Here is a 20,310-nt window from a genome sequence, read left to right on the forward strand (position 1 = left end):
TGATAACAGTAGCTAACCAAACAGCAATAGCACAAAAATGCCTGAATAAAATAATGTCCAATACAAGTTCTATAGAAATATATACTCTTTAATGTAAAAAAAAAGGCAATCAGGTAGCCCACACCTAAAGCAGGGCTCCCCCTTGTCTGTTGTTGGGGTGGCTCGGCATGTGCAGAGAAGAGCTCCTCAGCCTGGGGCCTCAGTGGAAATGAGTGGCACTCGCTGTAAACCGGTGCGGGCCCCCTCAGGCTAGCGTGAGATATCGCTGAACGATAAGGGCCGGCACCCTGTCACATAATCGGTCCTCAGGGAATTTCGTTCCCTTTCCATTCTAGATCCTCATGACTAAGGAGCATTCTGAGAGGGAAGCGTAAGGGAGTTGCACACAGGAAAGAAAGGGGGCTAGGTGGGGGTGTGTGGGGGGAGGCAAGCAATACCACACATGTGAACTCGTTACTCGTTCATCTCTATGTGATTTATAATCTCTTCACTAAGATACACTTTGTTTTAAATTGCAAATCAAATTCAGATTCATGGAATGTTCTGTGAACCTTTCCGTTATTTTTTTTTAAAAATGTATTTGTATATGTTCAAAAAGCGAACTTTATAAAGACAAGTTGCTGCAAGAAAAGAAAGAAACAAAATCACTGCTACTACTCAGGGTGGACCCCTCCGGCTGTTAGCAATTTCATGGTGTGTTCCAAAATTTTTGTGGTTGCTAGGAGCCACGATGTACGGTCTCCTCCCATCAGTCTTGGCCACCAGGTTTCTTCGTCCCACCCTCTGTCGTCCCCGATTAGATGTTTGAAGTAGGATGCTCTCAGAGTTACAGTTTTTGGACAGACCAGCAGCAGGTGTCTGATTGATTCAGTCTCCGCTGCGCACAGGCGGCATGTGCTTGAGTCCACTAGTCCTCTGATGTATCGGATTTCGTTGGTCTCTAGCAGATTCAATCTTATCCTCAGGAGCGCGTTTCGAGCCCCCCTGCTGAGGAATTTTTGCAGGTATTTCATCGGCTCGTTGAGTTTGTTGACAAATCGGGGAAGGTGAAGAAGAAGTGTGTTCTTAAATGCTGTTTCTTGGGTTTGAATCCAGTCTAGGTCTTTTAGTTTCTGATAGACTCTCGTGGGATTGGTGCTGAGATCGAAATCCGAACACTCCACCGACTCCAGTTGGGCCTTGTTGAAATCTTTCCAGTCTGTCAGCATCTTCACCTTACCAGAGTGGATTTCTTTGTTGAGGAGACCATAGATGTGATCGCTGTCGTCCGTTATACATTTCCTGTATAGCCTGAGTGTGTTGATATTTACCGTTGTCTTTAAAGACAGGAGGCTCAGCTCGCGGCGAATTGCAGCGATGGATGTAGATTTTGGCAAGCCAAACACCGACTTCCAAAACAGGCCTTCTAGATACTGCCAAGTTTTTGCTGGAATCGATGGCATGGCTTCAGCCCCATAGGTGATAGACGGCACAACTTTTTTCCTGTAAAATTTTAACACTGGGATACAGGAACATTTTCCAAATTTGATGTTGATTGCCTTTCCTTGGGAAGCCAACTTCTTGGTTTTGTTGAGTAGGGATGCTTGCATAGAGGTCTCAAGACTCGAGATGTCAATTGGTACACCCAAGTATTTATATTTGGTAACCATTTCAATCTCGTGTTCCTCTAGACGCCATGTGAATTTGTCAATGGTTTTTTTGTGCCCAGCTGCCATTATCAGAATTTTTGTTTTTTCTTTATTTATTCTTAAGTTGTTTTCCTGCATGTAAACGAGGAGATTGGAAAGCTGCCTCTGGAGGCCAATCTGTGTCTGATCCAGTAAGATGAGATCATCGGCGTACAAGAGATGGCTTATTTTGACCTCTGCAACTTGTGGAGGAAAAGTGTGTGTCGGGTCTTCTGATAACCCGAGGTCACCGATGTAGGCCAGAAACAGCGCTGGAGCCATGTGGCAGCCTTGTTTTACCCCCCGTTCAGTCGAAATTTCTCCCGATAAGTTCCCCCTTTGTGACAGTCGGACCCTTAAGGTGGTATCCGAGTGTAGGGCTTTAATTGGCTGCAAAAGCTCCTGGGGGCAGCTCCACCCTTCAAGTTTTTGCCATAGTCGGTTCCGGTCCACTAGATCGAAGGCCTGGGAGAGGTCGATGAAGGCAACGAAAATTCTAGGTTTCCCTTCCCAGACCTTACTTTTTAGGGTGCTGATGGTTAAAATGTTAGCCGCCGTGCCCATCTTCTTTTTGAATCCAGTTTGAAACTTGTCATTACACGGGGCCAGCTCTGCCCAAGCTTGAAATCGTTTCAGGAGCAGGCTCCCATAGACTTTGCCAATACAATCTAGCAATGCGATGGGACGATAGTTTAGCGGGTCTGTGATGTCGCCTTTCTTATAAATCGGGACAATGATGGATTTGGTCCATGAAGGCGGCAGGGCTTTCTGCACCGCGCATTTTGTAAAGATCGACGCGATCATCGAAGCCCATTCAACTGGGTTTGCTTTCAAGTCTATGTTGGAGATGCCGTCAGGGCCCGCAGCTCTCGAGATCTTTAATTTTTTGATTTGGTCTCCGATTTCAGCTTGATCGTTCAGTTTTAGCCAGTCCGTGGCCAACTGATTGTCACCCATTGCGGCCTCTATTACTGGGGAAGTTGTTGCCGGTGCTTGGAAAACTGTGGCAAAGTGAGAGATCCATTTTTGCTCGGCTATGGCGTTGATTGTTGAATTGTTGAATGAAGGGGCCGAAGATTTTAACAATGACCAGAACTCCTTTGCCTTGTTTCCGCAGATGGCTTTTAACATGCATTTCGCATCCTGCTGATAGAGCTGGTGGCCGTGATTTTTTACCCAGTTTTTGTAGGATACTGTTGCCACCCTTAGTTGATCTTTGTTTTGGGGCTGGTTTCCCAGCTGTCTCTTCAGCCTGCGAAGCTCACGCCTTTTGGCCACAAGAGCAGCATCATAAGAGTGTTTAGGTTGAATGAGCGAGGAAGACTGCTGGTTGGTTTTCGACCTATATTGTACCAGTAAAGGAACGTAATCCAGATTTTCGATGCTCTCGGTGTTCCCCTTGCAGACATATTTGGCCTGCAGGGCTGAAACTGCTCATGCTGTCAAGTTCAGTCGATTTCCGCGCTGGTTTGTTTCCACTGCCAGAACATACGGCGCGGTCTGTGAGAAGCGGGTAGCCAATGACATCGTAAGCTGATTGTGGTCGCTGGCTGTTGTTTTGCGTACTTCATAGGCTTTTACCTTCCCCACAAGTTGTCTTGATGTGTAAATATAATCAATAGTGGCATTAAGGAGACCCTGTTCCCAAGTTGGCAAACAATGTACATTCGGGAAGACCAAGTTCAAGTTTACCAGGTTTCTTGAGGACATTAGGGACGCCCAAAGGTGCCCTCTTTTTGCTGCTGGTGTCAGGTTTGAGACTTTACCCGGTTTTATGATTTCCTCACTGCATTTGACATTTAGATCCCCACAGATTATGATGGCTAGGATCTGGTGCGTAGCTTGAATATCATCCACCAGGTTCTCCATCATCGTTAGGTAGGATTGTGGGTTTATAGCAGCCGGATTCCAGTACGTGTTCACAATCGCAATTTGCGAGGGTCTGGAATAGGAGTTTTCAACCCAATCAAGTAGAACTGCCAATATCGAAAGGTTGGCTAGAAGTGTGGCCTTGTGTTTTAGGCCAGTTCCCTGCCGATAGGCCGTTAAAAGGCCCGAAGTCGGGAGACCCAGAAGCCCTTTAATAGCTGGGGCCAAAATTATATCATAGCCGTCCAGCACAGGTGTTTGGACCAACCAAGTCTCTTGTAAACAGATGATATTGAATGATGCTAAATTTGAATCTCCCGTCGTTGTAAGGTGTAAGTGGCCGCGGGTGTTCCAGGAACAGAAGTGGAGGGGTGTTAATTGGTGGTCGACCGTCGGACAATCTGGAAGCCCTTCCAGCCGACCTGCGGGTTGCTATTTATTCGTTTGGGACAACACCTTAGGAAGCCACACCCACAACCCCTGTTGTTTGTCGCTTTGCTTTGCCTTGGAGGATCCCGCTTGTGTTGTTATTCTCGTGTTTGTCCCGGTTCTCTGCCCTGAATGCAGTATCAGGTCCCCTTCAGGTGATTTACATTTTTTCCTGGGGGACCTAGCTGTCTGGCGATCAACTGTTTTGGTCAGCTTGAGCAACCTTGGTTTGTCCCGCCAGTATTGCGCGGGAGTGTCTTGAGGCTTTGCGTTGAGAGTGTCCCCGGTTTGAACTTGTCCCGCGCTTCTTTTACGTTCTCGTCCCTTTTCCTTTCCGATGGTTTTTTCCTGTCGGACTGAGTTTTTCTCGAGGTGGTCCGACTCCCTTTGGTTTGAATTTGCGCTTTGGAGATTGATGATGTATCTTAGAGCGGCCAAATCCTCTTTTGCTCGCACTATTTTCCTTTTCACTCTCTCGGAAACAGTGTGGATATTCACTTTGGCTCTGTCATGTGAGTGGTAGGGATCCACTATCTTTAAATCGGGTGATTTTATGTCACAAAGTTTTGGGATCCGACTGAATAGTGCGAGCAGCCCTCTTCGGTTGAGAATTATGTCATCCTTGTTGTCTTTGTGCTGTTTCAACTTAATTGGAGACACACTCGAAGATTTGGTTTCTTTGCGGTAAGACTCTGTTCTTGAAGAATAATGGATCGACTGACGCACCCCCTTTGCTCTTTTAAGGTAGATGATGAGGCATAGTGTTCCCCTTTCTTTACGGGGCGTTCTGACTGACGCCCCCTGACGTGTGCTGGACCGCTGTTTCACTGGAGGCCGCTTTGTTTCTACCCGCCGCGTCTCTCGCTCGGGGAGAGGCGAATGACACTGTTCTACGACCTGGCGGGCTGGTGGAGGGGCCTGCGCGCCGTCGGAGGCGATTGTTCCTGCGGTCCTCCAGTGTCAGGAATGTATGCCCTTTGTCATCTTTACTTGCGTCTTTGGTTGTTAGGATCTCCTGTAAGTTTCCCAGAGCACCCAGGCTCATCGGGTAGGGTGGCTCCTGAGTCGCTGACCCCCCCTCGATTGGCCGAGCGGGTTGAAGGTCATCCAAATGTTGAGAGAGTTCCATTAGATCATTCTCTGCTAGGAAGTCTTCTGTGGAGCTCGATGAAGAGATGGTTCCTTTTTGCTTTCCTGATGGCACAGCCACCGTAAGAGTTGGATTTCTGGATTTTGTGGGACTTTTATCAGCACATGTGGCTGGTTGCTTTGCTGGTGGAATTTTTTGAGTTACAGGTTTCCCTCCTTGGTTCTGTTTTTCTGCTCTTGCTGTCGAAAAGAGGGGATAGGAGCCATCCTCTAGCCTCGCAGATGGATTTCGGAGCTGGACCGTTTGCTGAGTGTCGTCCGTTATAACGATGACCTCGTGATTGAGCAAGTTCCGAGGAGCCGGTCCCTCCGACTGACAGAGAGCGATGCTAGAGGATAGTAGACGTTGTTGTGGAGGCGGATTTGATGACTCAACTACGTTCACCGTTGGGGCTGATGTCAGACCGGGCGCAACTGTTGTGGTACCACGGTCCGCATTTAGCTTCAAGGATTTTAATTGCCCATCTAGGGCTGTGATGTAGCCTTCCAAGAAGGTCAATTTTGCAAGCATAGAGGCCTGGATCAAGGTGTGATCTTTTAAGTTTTCATTGATGCCTTCATACAGTTTAGTGAAGGGATTTAGGGCGATTGTGACTGCTGACATTATGGACAGAAGGTCCCTTTTATTTTGGCCTGATGAGTCAATTGGAGAGCCCACTAACAGGGAGCGCTGTTTGGAGACTGGTGTTGAAGCGGAACTTTCTTTTAAGAGGCGTCTCACTACCGGTGTAGATGGTGGATCTGCAGGACCGCCACTGGTCCGGTCCAGGGATCGTGGTTTTGAAAGATGCACCAGTGGCGCCCCTACTAGCCTTGGGCAGACCAGCTGGTTGGTTTTCACTTGGTGGCGTTGTTCTTGAAGTGGAGCATCGGGCAGCTGACCCATAGGGCCGCCAACCGCCCCTTTGGCTCGGATCGCCGTTTCCTGAATAAGCTGTGTCCCCTCCGTAGCTGGAAGTGTCGGGACGACTGTGATTTTCGGTGAATTTAGGTTCAATGATCCTTTCTCGCTACTCCGCGGGCTTGGGGGAAATTCTGCTGTCGGGATTCCTAAGGAAGCCACCTTGTCCGTGACACAGTGTTCAATCGCTGGTCTAGAGAGCACTGGACCCTTTTCAGGGTCGGGCGCTGGGACCAGACGAGGTTGGCAAGCCAACTCTTGGGGGGTTGGAGGTAGGGCCCGTGGAGGTTGGCTCGGGGCCTGGGTGCCCGTTTCCAGGCTTGATGCGGGAGGGCCCGCAACTGGGCCCCCTCCAATTTTCCTTTGATTATCCGGGGGTTGGCAAGATTTGATCGCTTCCAGGATTTCTTCATCTGTGAGGTCCTCTTGCCTGGATTTAGAGTCTGGGGTAAAGGCCTGAAAGAAGTCTGTTACAAGGCTTGCCGTTGAGGGTTATATTGACTTAAGGTTCCATGTTTTTTTTACTGCGTGGCAGCCTGTATTGATTTTCGCGGCCTGAGGGTTCAGGGCCGATTATTTTTTGTTTTTCCTTTTTGGAGGCTCTTTTCTGATGCGTGATCTCAATTTTCTCGTGGCTGGAGACCCCCCGTCCGTTCTGCCTTGTTTTTTTGCATTCGGTGCCCCACCTTCGTTTGCTAATGGAGAGTTGGAATTTTCTGGGCTGTTCGTGGGGAGGACAATAACGTCGTTCTCTGGACCCCCACTGTCTGCCCGGGGCCGAGAGGGGGAACAATCTTGGCTAAGTGGGGCTGATGTGGATAAGTTAAAGTGCACTTGTGCCTTGATTTGCAGTGTATGTTCATTCCTGAGTTGCGTCAGGCAAGCCTCTGGTCCCTGCCTCGAGAGCCCTTGGGCCCGACACACCTGGGGGTTGGATGATCCCACTGCCTCCTTGTTGGGGGGTGTGGCCACACTCGTTTCTAGGATTCCCTCCCGCATGACCTCCTCTGCCGGGGGTAGGGGGGCCGGTCCTGGCTCCGCCCCCTGAATGGGCCGCGGCTGTTTCGGCTCGAGCGGCGCCATTTGCCCGGCTGCCCCCGCCGAATGCGGGTGGTTGGTGTCGTGCTCTCCGTCTGGAATGGGCCGTCGCTGCTGGATCTCCGGCCGCTTGTTGGCGAGCACCCCCCCCGCACTCGGGACTCGGTCCTCCCTCCGGAGGCCGCCAGAGGCCGCCGGGGCCCGGAGCTGTAGGGGGGGAGCCTGCGATTGCGAGGACACAGACGGGCACACAGGCGGGCACGCTGAAGGATCCTGCGTTTGTATCCGCTGCGTGGAAACAGGTATGACCTGATGAGCTCCCTCCACTTCTGCCGTACTTGTTTGCCTTGGGCTGATTTGCGTAGCAGCGCTTTCCTCCGTAGAGTGTTGGAATATGTCTGTGCGCCTTGCACAGGCGTGAGTTGTTTGTAAAGCCAGCACTTAGTTTGGTTTGTGCGACGGGATCAATCCAGGCGGGAGTTGGAGTTTTTATGGCGTTTCGTGCAAAGGCATTTCTGAGCGAGCGACCCTCGTCTGCTTCGCTGGGGTCCTGTTCGAGATCCTGTGGGAACCCAATGTCCAGCGATTGCGCCATTTCAGCCATGCACAGACTGCCAAAGACTTCCGGGGTATGGAGTGGGTCTTGTAGAACCGCAGCAGTGGTAGCACCTCCCAGGAACAGTAGAGAGTGAAGAGTGACTGCCAAAGACTGCACACTCGCAGCCACACCCGCTCCGCTCCGTTATTGGTCGTGATGTATATTATTATTTATTAACATTCAAGGACATTTCAACATGTACACAACAAATTGAGTTTTCCATGCCGCAAAACATAGCACAGAAATGTGAGCTCCAGACTGGTCCAGACAGCCCATCAGTCCAAGCCTAGGTAAGCACTCAGGGCCGATACTGGTCCTGCATGCCCCCCACAAGGGGGTGTTCACCATTCACATCTTGAGAAATCCTCCTGGGTGTGAACATTTTACATTTATTTTAATTTTTAAAGGCGGATGGATGAGCTGCGCACATTTTATGTGTGCTCTATCTCCCGTAAAAAAAGAAAAACAAGATTCCTGCCAGCATACTAACTAGAAAAGATGGGTTGCACATGTTTTATGCTTACCCAATCACCCATCAAAAAAACAGGATAGCAGCCAACCGTAAATAGACAGGGGACTGTGTCCCTTCTCTATTTCAATTGTGGTGGTCCAGCGCAGAAGGGAAGAAGAGTGGCATCCGCAGCCAAGCTTGCCTGGGGGTTGGAGGATACGGGGGAGGTCTGCGGGAGGGAGTTTAGGTCATGGCGCTGAAGCATCGGAAAACAGATGTTAACAACCAGGGACGGGACGTAAGTGGGTGGTGGAACACGGGTGGACACTGGCAATTTGCACCTCCGTCCCCAGCCACTTGATTGGCTGAGGACCCTTTAGAGGCTTCAAATGTAGTTTGATCAATGTCAGCTGTATATTTATGGTATAAAAAAAATGTCAATAATTAAGCTCTTAATACAAATGGCTCCTATTGAAATAGGAATTTGCTCTTCCTCATCAATGGCGACTGTTGTAAACCAGTTTGCATTCTCCAATTGGAAACAAAGAACTCCAAGAAGGAAACAACCTGGTAGGAAGCCTTTTTCTACCTAGTTTCTGGAACAAGTTACCTCCGGAGATGAGACTGCCCCCCCCTCCATCCTACACTTCAGGATGGACATAAATACTCTACTTTTCAAAGAAAATCTTGCTCCATTGAACCCTAATTCACATCCTCTGGAGTTCTTCCTGCACCTACTCCTCCCGTCCATCTGAGCATCTCTGCTACTCCTGCACCCATACTTGTAACCCTCTGCATGTGTCCCCTATCTACACTTCTCCACTGCTTCCCAACTAGGTTGGCACTTTATAAATCTGATAAATACAATATCTTTTTGGTAACCCCTTATTCACTGGCCTGCTGATTTGGCCATACAATAAATGGTCCACTATTGCACATTGCAAAGTACTGTAACACCTGCCAGTGCTAGGCATGGTTAGAAACCACAGGCTTTGCACGTGGAGTTTCATCCTTATACCACCAACTTTGTTTTTCCTGTGTGGCTCGATAGGTCAGGTTGGTGGGCCACTCTAAAGTCCCCTGCCTGCCTTGTACTATAGGCAGGGGACTACAGGATTTTTTGATATATGTTCAGAAACCAAAATGGGCATTTTGGTAACAAAATACAAATAAGAAGTGGGGCAACAAGGTTAGGTCTAGATAGGGGGAGTTGAAGACCAAGGACAGCATGGCAGAGAGCCCAGTCATAAAACTTAGTGAAGGTGTACATTCAAAGCAATCATTTTGTTCCGAAATGTTTGACCTGTGTGCACAAGAGAACAAAACACAGAAGATCCAGGATCATGTCCTCATCTCCATTGTTGCTGGGCTGGATCCAGTAGACTGATGGGTGTTGTAGTTCATTGGGTGGACTTATCCAAAAGCTAGCTCCTACCACACTCTGCTTCTCCTGCTTCCCTCTGCCACTGTTGGTGTAGAATTCCCTCTTTTGAGGCCCCCACTTGGGCCTGATCTCTTGGGTAGCCTTATCATCTCCCCTAGTTCAATTACCCTTCCCACTCTGGCAGGCTATTCCATGGTTTTCAAACCTCAAGGTGCAGCATAGACTTGACTGCAAAGAAATGAGGCAATGATTTCGAGGAACATCCTGGAAAATTAGTTTTTGCCTGAAATTAATGTATTATGCTAACTAGATGTTTCAAAGGAGGGCCACTCCTGAGTGGTGCCTTCCTCGGGCCTGACCATCCCAACACCCTCTGACGGTTTCATTCTCCAAGAGGAGAACTTGGCTCTGATGCTTCTTTCCCACAGATAACTGCTGTGGTCATCCCATAACCACCATACCATCATGCAGATACCTTTAACCAGGCTCCTGGTTAGGCCGCTAAGTTGAACAACTGCAGGCAGCATGCTCTATGCTGGCTTCTCTGGCTCTCTGGTTCACCCAGTTTAGGTCCTGTGTACAGGTAACATCCCTGTTTCCCTGCAGATGGTCAGATAGTACATTTATCTCTGCACATAATGGCACATCAATTTGGCACTACTGTCTATGTCCTGTCGCTGTGCACACTATGATGGACACTAGGCAGACCCCATCACAGGGACAGTACACATATTCCGGAGCACATCCAACTAGGTCAAAAGGGCCAATTCTTTTTAGGGAGGAGGAAACAACCCCCATGCTGCAACTGGATGTATCCCAGGCACTACCCATTTCACTACATATCGAGGGTAAGGGGAGGGTGGTAGCTCCTGTTTGGCTAGGGCCTGAAGCTCTGCCCGACAAAGCACAACATAGGACAGCAACATCCATAACTATCCAAACCTATTGCTAAGGAGTGGTGAGTGGGCTCACATGTATAACTACTTCCATTTACTTGTTTGAGAACAGTATTTTGCACTTTTCACAGCATTATCATTTTAGTCCTAATTTTGTGATGTAATATGTTACTTTATTTGTGTTCTAGGATTGTGCTGTGTTGTTTCACTATATACTGTTGAACTGTATTGTTACATTTTCTGGTCTGCTGGGTATTCCTGCTAACTTCCTTAGGGTTATCCCTCACTCTTCTGAAGCGCAGTGTTATCTTCTCCAAGTGTCCTATAGTGCTCATCCTAGAAGCATCACTAAAGAACGTGGGCCTGCCCCATAAGTTCTGTCTGCCCAGGAGCCTGTTCTAGTGATTCACTGCTCATGAAAAGTGTTTTACCTTGATAGTAGTACATATTGTCTCCATATTCAAGCTAGTTCATGCTATGTGAAGGCATCATGAAATAGACGCAGACAACTAAACTCAAATTTGAGCTATAAACTTTTATTTTACCCGAAAGAGGGGTGAAAAAGGCCTAACTTGCCCTATGCTAAGGAGGGATTTCCCTACCTAAATGAAATGAAGGATAGTCTATGCCAGGAAGTCCAAAGTAAATGTCTGTCTGTGTCCAAAACCTATATTTGCCCTAACCTCTATTTTTATGCAATGTGTAGGGATGTCAGCATCAAAATTAATAAGTGTACAAATAACAGTTCTGGGCTTCTTTCTTCTCATGGATTTTAAGCGTTTCCCATCCCCAAGGTTCAAGATAGTTCACAATGCAAAAAGGGGTTCCCTTCCCCAAGGTTTGAAATAGTTAACAGTGCAAAGGGGGTGCCCTTCCTCAAGCACAATTCTTTGTAATACTTCCCAGCTCCTCTGGTTGGGTTACCTTTCACCAATTTCACATAGTTCAGTTCCTTAATTTCAGTTCACACAAGATTTCCTTTATTTCTCTGTCGTGCTGGCTCTCTCTCCTTCCCAACCAGTAAATCTGACTGAAAAAAGATATATGTCAATTTAAGAGTTTTCAAAGGTGAAGGGCCTACATCACGCATTCGTCCCTCTACGCGCGCCGGGCACACACCTTACCTTCACGTCACCAACGGTCCACACCCAGTTCCTGTTTTTCTGCCTACTAGGTGGGTCGGAATTTTTTGCTGCTCTGCGACTCCCTTTTTCGGGGCGTTCCTTTTGCTGTCTATCCCTTTTTTGCTAGTGATTGGTTTAATTGTAATTTTTCAGTTCGTGGTGTCTCCCTCTATGCATGCCACATGTGACAGGTTTCAAGCAGTGCATCCATTGCCAGAAGCATTATTCTGTGGCCGATCCCCACCATGCCTGCATTCGATGTCTGGGTATACTTCACCGGGTGAGTACCTGCATCTTTTGCCGTGGAATTCACCCGAGGTCTCTGCGGAATCTTCTTCTCTCCATGTCCGAGCTGGGACTGGTACCGAAGAAGACCAAAGACTTTGCTCGGAACAGGAGGGAGGCCGATATCGGTAATAGAGGGACTGTACCTTCAGGTGAGATATTCGTTTCTGCACCGGCCGTCAGTACCCAAGGGAAGACTGCCCTCTCAGTCCTGGAGTCTTCACAGGACCATTCAGGGGGAAACCCCTGGCCTATCCACCTGAAAGTACCTATGGGTGGGAAAGCACTAGTATCTCCAGGTGGGAAAGTATTAGTACCTCCAGGTGGGAAAGTGTCGCTGAAGACCCAGCCAGTAACGGAAGAGTAATTTACTCCAGACGAAATAACAATGGTACTGGGAAATCCCTCTATTGCCTCGGACACCGAACATGCAAGGGTACTGTAAAATACCGGAGGGGGGGTATGTACTTCTGCTCTCTATATGGTAGAGGAGAGGCACAGAGGACCCCAGCCAAGATTCTCTATAAGGTAGCAATGGACGAGCAATCAAGGCCTAGCTTCTGAGGAGGTGATGCAGGCTGGTTCTGAAGTACAGTTTAGTCCCCAAGCCCCTACAAAGGAATGTCCACACACTGTATTACTGAAAACACAGTCTTTATATAATTAATATTCAAAGGTATGTACACTATCACAATAACTCACTTTGTACTCAGAAATCAACAATGGTAAATATATACAATTCTAAAGTGGTACCACCAATATTATCAGATCTCATTAAAGTGCATTAACTATACTGTCAAAATGTCACACAGATCAATAAAGAGGAAACCAACAATAGAGAGAGGAAGGAAAGCAAGATGGTTGAACAATTGTCAGATTACTGGTCCCTATCACTAGACACAGTTCTGTGCTGAGATCCTGTTGGAATTGAAATAATATTATTCCTCCTATCGCAGTAATTGAATGTGTATTGGCCTACGCAAAGTTGTCTAAAATATCATGTAAATAGACTCCGCGGCAAGGTCTTGACTTTAACGAAAAGTAATGTAAGTCGCCATCTTGGATTTAGCCGCCATTTTAGGTTCTCTTGTAATGTGGAAGTCACCCTGAACATCAAAATGGAGGCTGAATGACATTCTGAGTGAGATTCTGGCCGTTGTGACCTCCGCACACACGAATAATTAATATGCCTGCAGGCCACATGTCGGGGTCGCGAACTGAGACCTTGTCCTATTACTGACCTATGTGTAAATGAACAACTGTATCAGCGGAACTGATCAAAATGCATACATTATAGGATTGACCTGGCAAGGAACCCTAGGCCTGATCCCAAGAATGGTTAACCCGCGAGGGGTTTGGCCAAGGGCTGGATAAAGGATATAAAAGCTCAAGTATTCCAAATGTACGCTCTCTCTACTAATGCATCGAACCCTCGTTGAAGTTTGTTACGTTACTCTGAGAGCCGAATAGCTATCCGTTTGTCAATTGACTTTGGTAACTGTTGTAGCTTTTAAATAAAGCACTTGTATGTCCTTTGTAACTTGTGTTGGTGTGTTTCTTTTGGGCTTCCCAGCCTCATATCAATTTTTATGTTTTCACAGTTGGCGCCCGAATAGGGACCCTCAAGATTGATGCCGGATCATTGAAGGTTGACGCAGACTATCGAACTGGGATCGGACGGTGTGATTCTGCGGGCCCGACCGAACGAGACGCGATACCTCGGCAGCGCTGCACGATCCGATCCTTGGACGATAGTCGTGTGGTCTGACATGGCATCTTGACGAGGGTCCATTTTTGAGGCGGGCAGATTTGTCGAAACCACCAAACACAAGGTAAAATGTGTTAGGTAAGTTCTTTGATAAACCGTACGGGCCTCCTTAGGTTTGGTCAGGTGCAGTCGTGACCCTGCTCTTAATTTAACCCTGACAATTTGAATTTGGCGTATTGTATCTGCAGACACAATTATTGACCAGGTAACACCAATTCTTTGTTAAATGCCTGGGAAATTGTCTAGCTGCTTTAGGGCTCTGTTCCGCAGCGATCGACAATCTTTGGAATTTAGCCGCCCGGCACCACAGGAGGGGTCGCGGGCATGTACTATGTACTGTAAGTATGGCATTGGTAGTATAGTATTTAATGATATTTGGCACAAACAGACCAGACATGCCTCCGAATTTCAGTGGCCAATCAATGGCAGTTTTGAGATCTCCCGTATTGAATACCTAGAATCGGTCTTGCTAAAAAAGAAGGCTAGACCTGCAGCCTTTGATGTTTTACAGAATTGGAAAAAAGAAGCGTTACAGCAGCTTAAAAGTAGGGATAAACATGCACGCCGTCATAAAACAAATGCCGAAAAAGCGTTGTTATATGATAAAGAAAAACATTTAGAATCAGTTAAAAATATGGATAGGGCTTTTTCCCTTGGAATCCAGAAAATTTACCCCTCTAAAGATTTTCATGTTTCCGAAGAATTTATTGAAAAATTATTAAACGAACGCAGGCCTGGTGCCTCTGCGCCACCTCCGTATGATCCTTTCTTGGGCGCTCTGCCCATTCCTGCTGTTGTTCCTGCTGTTGTTCCTGTTCCGCCTGTACAACCTATTGTTCCTATTCCTCTAGTTGTTGTTCCTCCACCTATCGCACCGCCCCTTCCTCCTGTGCCGATAGTTGCACCTTTATTAAATTTACCTGCACCTCCGCTCCCGAGTGGTCCCGTATTGACTGAAGTTGATCAAGGTGCAGGATCAAAGATCGTCACTTGTAATACTGTTTCTGCAGATAAGAAACAGGAATTGTTTGCATGGGCTAACCACTGTATGGAGAAAGGTGATCAAGTTAATGTTTTTTCCACGTTATCTAATTTCAACAGTTTTCCCGAGAAAAATGTTTTTATCGAAGGCTTGGGGACTCATTTATGTATGATGTGGGGTAGATTACAAAATTCAGATCTTCCACAAGGGGTGAGAGATCTAAATGCTTTGTCACTTTCGAAGGACACAGAGCAGAAAGTATATGGTCATGTTGAAAGATTGTTTGAGTATAGGAAGGACTTTGAAAAGTCACGAGATGAGGATGACGAAGACGATAGTATGTATGTACAGAAACGGTTCCTTCCGTGTCGTACATCGGCACCTGAGGAAGTACGAATTTGTACCAAAGATGCGATTCGATGGATCTTGGATTCATCGATTCCGCCAGATGAAGTATATGACACGTATAGTCAGTATACAGTAGAAATGCAAAGAAAGGTAATCCAGGTAATGGTACAGTACCTGCAAGAAGACTGTGTAAGAAAGAAGGTTAGTTGCCCCATAGAATTGTTGGGGATTTGTAAAAGGGCTTTCTCGCCCGACACTTCTTCGGCTGCCTTAACGCTCGACCTGGCTCTGTTGCTTAGTAAGCGGCCGGAGGTACCTATATCTCAGTTGCCTATGAGAGAGGTTCCTCTGACCTTCGTCCCAAAGGTTGAGATTCCCGCCAACGCTGGGACTGGTGCACCCGCTGTGGATATCCCTGCACATTATGTATCGCAATTCGTTCACGTCCCGTTTTCACGACAGGAAGTGAACACTATTAGACAATCAGTTCCCGATATCAGGAAAAACCCGACGGGGTTTTACAAAGAGATAGAGTCCGTCTTGCAGTCCTCTGTGTTCACCTTAAGTGATATTGACTTGCTATTCCCTGTACTCCTACCCGTAGATGTATGGAAGCAGGTTCGGACAATAGACGATGTGCCAGGGTTGGGAGATGCGTGGGCTAATATGATTAGGATTGATGGGGAAAGACCAGCAGGTGAGAAACCACCACAGGTAATACTTACTTTGCCTGATAGAATTGTCGCAAAATTAAAAACTAAAATTCCAGAGAAAAGAATTATTTGGGACAAGCTTACGGCCTGTGCTCAAGGGAAAACTGAAGGCGCCACCGAATTCTTTAACAGATTCAAGCAGGTATTTTCTGACTTCAGTGGGCAGGATTTGGGTACAGAGTCTGGGAAAAGGTTGTTTGTGGACAAATTTGTACGTGGATTGTTGCCCGACATCCAGTCACAGATTATGTCCTCTGAGAGCGCTTGGCAGGCAAAATCTCAGTCTGAGGTTTTGCACATGGCTCAGTATTATGAGAACCGTGTTAATAATGAGAAGGAGAAAATAGAAAAGAGGAAAGGAGATTTGAAAACCAAAGTATTATTACAACAAATTGTTAGGAACCCCAGAGGAGGCACGACACAGATTAGAGGTCAGTATCTCCCAAAAGGAAATGCTCCTTTGGGTTCTGTGAATATGAATCAATGTGCTTATTGCCGCCAGGAAGGTCATTGGCGAGCACAGTGCCCCGTCCTTCGACAAAGGTCAAGCAGTGCGTTTGGGAATATGGGTAGACGACCTAGGGGCCGCCCTGGAGCAGGGGGCCCTGATCGAGGTCAGTTTTTGCAAGATCCTCAGCAACCTTTTTCGCGGGAAAATCAGACCTCGAGTGTGGACTCGAGGAACATATTTAATCACCCTTCTGCTGCCTACCTTTCTGAAGAGCTTCCTTCCGACGATACTCTATTTCATTAGGACTGCCCGAAGCAGGGTTTGGAACCTTCACCTATTCCCGTTAATCAGAAAGGCCCCTACGTTGAATTATTAGTAGGGAATACGAAACACCAGTTTTTGATAGACACTGGAGCACAGAAGTGCTCCATTGATCATTCTCGGGTTCCAAACATTCCACTGTCAGGGCAAACGAATGTTTCCGTAGGGTTTTCTAGTATACCAATTGTCTGTCCGGTTTCTTCACCGGTGTCTGTTTCTTTGGGTCCCTTTACGGACCATTGCCCTTTTCTTCTGACTTCGAACTGTGGAGAGAATTTGCTGGGGTTGAATTTGTTAAAGAAATTGAATGCAGTAATTCATTGTTCCTCTGATGGAGTACGGATGACGGTTTCACCACAGCAACTCCCTAATTCTCAGTTTCTGATTCGACCTTTACCTCCTGAGTTTAGCATCGTCCCGGAATGTTTATGGGCGGTTGACGACAATGATGTCGGGGTACTACAGATTGAGCCCGTTAAAATAGTTTTGAAACATGGAGTTAAACTACCACGCATTCCGCAGTATAAAATATCAGTTGAGGGCGAGCGTGCTTTGAAATGCATTGTCCCCGATTTTGTGCATCGTGGGGTGATTGAGGAGATTACAGGTAGTTTGTGTAACAGTCCGATCTTGCCTGTATATAAGAAAGGCGACAATGCAATCCCATACCGGTTCATAATTGATCTTTGTGCTATTAACAGAGTTGTCGCCCCACAATTTCCAATCGTGCCTGATGTAACGACGATATTGACAATGATCCCTGCTACGGCTACGCACTTCAGCGTTGTGGATTTAAAAAATGCTTTCTTTAGCATTCCTATACATAAGGAAAGTAGATATTTGTTTGCGTTTACCTTGGGGGGACGCTCATTTACATTTACTAGGGCACCTCAAGGGTATACTGAAAGTACAAGCATTTATAGTAGAGCTTTGAAAGAGCAGCTCGACACCCTTGAATTGCCACCTACTTGTACACTGCTTCAATATGTTGATGATTTGCTCTTGGTTGCAGACTCTGAAAGTGCTTGTAAAGAAGGCACTATACTGTTGCTTGTTCATCTAGCAAAAAATGGTCATAAAGCTTCGCTCAAAAAATTTCAATATTGTTGTCAGGAGGTCGCCTATTTAGGCTACCTCCTGTCAAAGGAGGGGAGAAGATTGACACCTGAACGAATAAAACACATTTCTGGCATTTCTGGCATGTCTGTTCCCAATACACAGAAGGAAGTCAGAGCCTTAATAGGTATGGCTTCTTACTGTAGGTTGTGGATCCCGAACTTTTCGCTAGTGATAAAACCGATGTTGGCTTTGACGAAGAAGGGCATTTCTCTGCCACTGCCATGGAAATCGGAACATCAACAATCATTTGAGCTTCTCAAAACCGCGTTATGCTCTGCACCAGTTCTGGGTACTCCAAATTATAAGGCCTTTGTGTTGTTTGTGCATGAATGTGATGGATGTGCTTTGGCTGTGTTAACACAGGAACACGGAGGGAAGAATAGGCCGTGCGGCTACTACTCCTCCGCCCTTGATCCTGTCGCATGCGCTTTGCCAAGATGTTTGCGAGCTGTCGCTGCTGCTGCCGCGTCTGTAAAACAGAGTGAGGGAATGGTCCTAGGCCATGATTTGATTTTGATGGTATCTCACTCTGTAGATATCCTATTGAACAAAACCCAAACGCAACACCTCACCTCTGCACGGTTAACAAGGTATGAATTAATTCTGTTTGCCCCTCACATTCAAATTAAGAGGTCTTGTGTTCTTAATCCGGCTGAACTCTTACCTTTCCCGCAAAACACTGTTTGCGGTGACGAAGAATTACATGACTGTCTGTATACCACTGAACAAGAAACGAAGGGAAGGATAGATCTTATAGATACTCCTTTGGACAATGCAGAAAGGGAGCTGTTTTGTGATGGCTCCTGCTTCAAACTCTCAGATGGTACATCTACAGCTGCTTACGTAGTTACTACATTGAGTAAAGTTGTTGAAACTAAGAGAATTTCGCATAACTCCGCGCAGGCCGCAGAGATTATAGCATTGACCCGAGCTTGTGAACTCTCCGAAGGGCGTATAGTAAATATATATACTGATAGCCAGTACGCCTTTGGGGTGGCTCACAACTTTGGGAGGCTCTGGTCGGAAAGAGGGTTCCTGACCTCACATGGGACCAAGATTCAGCATGCCCCCTTGATAGTGCAATTGCTCTCGGCACTCTCGCTCCCTAGGCAGTTAGCGATCATGAAATGTGCAGCACATCGTAAGGTCATAGATGATGTGGGAAAAGGGAACGCCTTTGCAGACCTGATAGCCAGGCAAACGGCTACAGACCTTAGCACAGACATGTATGCGCTAAGAGAAACAAAAGATGCCTATGTAATGGATGAAGGTATTGGGTCTGTGCGGGATATTCAAACTGATGCTACAGTAGAAGAATCTAAAAGGTGGGCCGAAGGAATGGGGAAACTAGATGATGATGGGTGTTGGGTGGATACACCTGAAGGAAAATGGTTGCTCCCCGATTCATATGTACTGGCAATGGTTACGATGGCACACGGTCCTACACATGTGTGTGCTCAGCAGATCACGAAAATGTTAGTTTGGGTGAATAACAAGATTCTGGAGACTGCAAAACGTCATGTTCGGAACTGCATGATCTGCTTACAGCACAATGTGGGTAAGGGGACAGTAACTCCAAGGGGAAGCTTTGGGCCCCCTTCTGTTCCCTTCGAGGCCATTCACTTTGATTTTATTGAGATGGAACGGTGTAACAATCTGAAATATGTTCTTGTAATTATTTGTGCCTTTAGTAAATGGGTCGAGGCTTTCCCCGTTAAAGATGCTACCGCCATGACCACTGCAAAGATTATGGTAAAAGAATTCTTTCCTCGATTTGGGCTCCCAAGGGTAATTTGGTCGGACAATGGTCCTCATTTTGTTGCGGCAGTAATTTTGCAGATATGCACAGCATTACATATTGAGAAACTATTTCACTCAGCTAGACATCCTCAAAGTGCTGGGTTGGTGGAAAGACATAATGGTATCTGAAAGAATAAGCTTGCAAAAATATGTGCCGAAACCAAACTGAAATGGCCAGATGCCTTACCTATTGTATTATTGGCTATGCGTACCACACCTCAAACTAAGACTGGGCTTTCTCCATTTGAGGTAGTGATGGGGAGACCTGCTAACATTTGGGGTCTCCCAAAACCTAAAGCCCTGAGAGAGGTGGAAAATGTATTGCTTGTAGACTACTGTAACCAGTTAATTAAAAACCTGTATTTCATTTATCACCAGGTATATTCAGCTTTACCTGTACGGTTCACGGGCCCAGGACACAATATACAGCCTGGAAGTTGGGTCCTAGTGAAGGCCTACGAAAGGTCTTCCTGTCTCGCTCCTCGTTGGAAGGGACCCTACCAGGTGCTGTTGGTCACCCGGACAGCGGTGCGGGTGGCTGGGAAGAAACACTGGATCCACGCGACGCATGTCAAGAAACTTCCTCACCCGACGCCACACATTACAGAAGAAGCAGAACCCCTCGCTGATGCTACAGTCCCTGATCTTGGAGTAGCAAACAGCGCTGTGAGTGCGTCGGAGAATTTCTCTGAGCCCGTGGAGCTTGGGGAACAGTCCATTTCATCTCCGCACTCTTTTGAAAAATCACTTCCGGAAAATACTGTTTCAAGTTCTGTGACTTCCGTCGCCTCCGATACGTCGCTTCCCTCAGGAAGTGACTGCACCTTATTTTCGGATCAAACAATCTTGGGTACCACCAGGTACAACCTTCGAAAATAGAACTACGGCACGGGTCTTTCCGTGCATTTGGAAAAGAGAAGTGATTGAAAGTTTTCTTTTGTATAAGAAAGTTTCTGTTGAACAACAGGAAGAAAAAGGGATTCTGCTGGCTAGGGTTGGGAAGGACTAAGAAATCGC

The sequence above is a fragment of the Ambystoma mexicanum genome, chromosome 2p (genome assembly GCF_040938575.1).
Source record: "Ambystoma mexicanum isolate Mex_15411 chromosome 2p, UKY_AmexF1_1, whole genome shotgun sequence".
NCBI classification, from domain to species: Eukaryota; Metazoa; Chordata; class Amphibia; order Caudata; family Ambystomatidae; genus Ambystoma; species Ambystoma mexicanum.